Source organism: Peromyscus leucopus, chromosome 8b, assembly GCF_004664715.2.
Source record: "Peromyscus leucopus breed LL Stock chromosome 8b, UCI_PerLeu_2.1, whole genome shotgun sequence".
In the NCBI taxonomy this organism is placed as follows: domain Eukaryota; kingdom Metazoa; phylum Chordata; class Mammalia; order Rodentia; family Cricetidae; genus Peromyscus; species Peromyscus leucopus.
The window spans coordinates 27,011,474-27,013,832 of NC_051086.1; positions in this window are offsets into that span (position 1 = coordinate 27,011,474).

A 2,359-nucleotide genomic window follows, 5' to 3' on the forward strand; every position below is an offset into this window, starting at 1 on the left:
CAGGCCCTATAATAAGGCAGAACTGTGGCTGGGGCCTGAGGATCTGCACATTCACAGCAGTGAGACCCCTCCCCACCCCTACCTCAAACACAGGCACAGGGAAGCTGTGAACCCTGCACCTGAATTCAGATCCCTATGACTCTTCAAGTCCTGCATCATCACAAAGTGACAGAAGCCTCGGCTATGGAGGTCTTCTTCTGTGTGTGAATGAGGGTGGGATACTCCTGCTCTCACTGGGAGCTTCAGAGTGTGGAAAGTAAAACACAGAGACTCACCAGTGACAATCACCAGCCACTCTGCCACCCCGATGCCAGCACCTCATAACTGGACATCTCACCTAGTTTCTATCTTTAAGAATGATTTATTTTATTTTTATTGATGTATACATGTGTCTGTGTGAGTGCATGCCAGTTGGTGTGGGTGCCCACAGAGGCCAGAAGACAGATCACCTAGAACTGGAGTTACAGGCAGTTGTGGGCTGCTCATGGTGGGTGCTGGGAACTGAACTTGTGTCCTCTGGAAGAGCAGCAAGCTCTCTAACCACTGAGCATGTTTCCAGTCTCTCATCCAGTTTTGTTCCTTGTGTATGTATTCTGTGTGTATATATTCTGTGTGTATGTATCCTGTGTGTATGTATTCTGTGTGTATGTATTCTGTGTGTATGTATGTATTAGGAACTTATCCCAAACAAGTTTTTATCTTTTAATTATTACTTTGTGTGTGTGTGTGTGTGTGTGTGTGTGTGTGTGTGTGTGTGTGTGTGTAGACCACAGGTTGACATCAGGTATCTTCTACCATTGCTCTCCACCTTCTTTTTTAGGCAGGGTCTCTCATTAAGCCTGGACCTTGCTGTTTAGGGACACTGGTGGCTGGCAAGTTCTGGATCTTCCTGTCCTCCCTGCAGTGGGTTATAGCTGTGTGCCAAGGCACCTAGATTTTACATCATGCTTGGGATTTGAACTCACATCCTCAGGCCTGTGTAGAAAGCATGTTCTTACTGAGCCATCCTCTCTGTCAAAATGCAGGTTAAAATAAATCTATAATTGACTTACAACAAAGTGTACAAACTTAACGCATATAATGTGACTGGACACTTTCTATACCCACAGAACCCATAATAGCAATCAAAATAAAAGTCCCATCACCCTCTTTAACTTTTAAGTGGAGTCTTTAATTTGAAATAACTTTCTCTACAAACACTACAAAGACACAGTAGAGGATGCTCATGTATCTCTTACCTGATCATGGTACAGTACTGATTAATGCTGGTGCTTACCATGAATAAAACCACAGGATTCTTTTGGAATTTCATCAACTTGTTGGGTGCTGAGGCTTGTGCCTGTAATGCTAGCCCTCTTGAAGGCCAAGGTAGAAGACTGAGAAGTTCAAGGTGTGTGAATCCCCATGTAAGCGGGTGGGGAGAGCCTCACCATGTTCTTGCTGAAATCCTCTCTCTGACCTAGGACCCAGTCCAGAACCCCACATTGCACCTGCTCACATACAGTTCACCATATTACCCTCCACATGGTGTTGTGTGATAGAAACTGTCTCTCATGTCCTGACAGCGATTGGACATGTGGTCAACTCTGGTTAGTTCACCGTGTTCTCTTAGATGTGGTATGGGATGGAAATCTTTGGATTGGAATCTTTGTCTTGCATGTTTCCTTCAGATAAATTCTTTGAAATGAAAGCAGTAGGTCCTGGCACAGGCTTGCTTAATGAGACTTTTGCAGCCACCCTCAAAACACATAGTTCAGTGGAGAGTCCTCAATGAATCTAAAATTAAAGAGTTTCTGTAGAGAAGCAAGACATTTACATGGTCCCAAAATACCTTGCCACGTAGTACTCATTGGACAGCAACAGAAGAGGGCCCATGGAGATGTCAGTACCACAAGTGGAGATATCCGGCAGGCACAACCTTAATTAAGTGATCAAACTGAGGGACAGCAGGAGACAGACTGAGCATCCTCTTGCCTGGCAAAGAGAGACTGGATCAGTCTCTGATCTTCCTGCTGGAGATGTGGGACAGGAATGTAGTAATGAGGAAATGGAGGCCAACCCACAAGGAGGGGCATGCTGCACAGTATTGTCTTGGAGCCTTCACAAATGTCAAGGTCACAAAAGGCAGAATAAGGCTGAGGAACATTCTAGATGAAAGCAAATTAAAGACACAGGCCCCTGAAGGAAGAGGAATGCATTGTCCTGGATTTGAGTCTGACCCAGAAAAAATGTATAATTTCTGGACTGAGAGATAATGTTGGGAGAGGTGATCTGTATGTGAGATCACCATGCCCAGTGCCTGTTAATTCTCTAGCAGATAAACACAGGGTGATTATGCAATGGGGTGACCTTGTCCTAG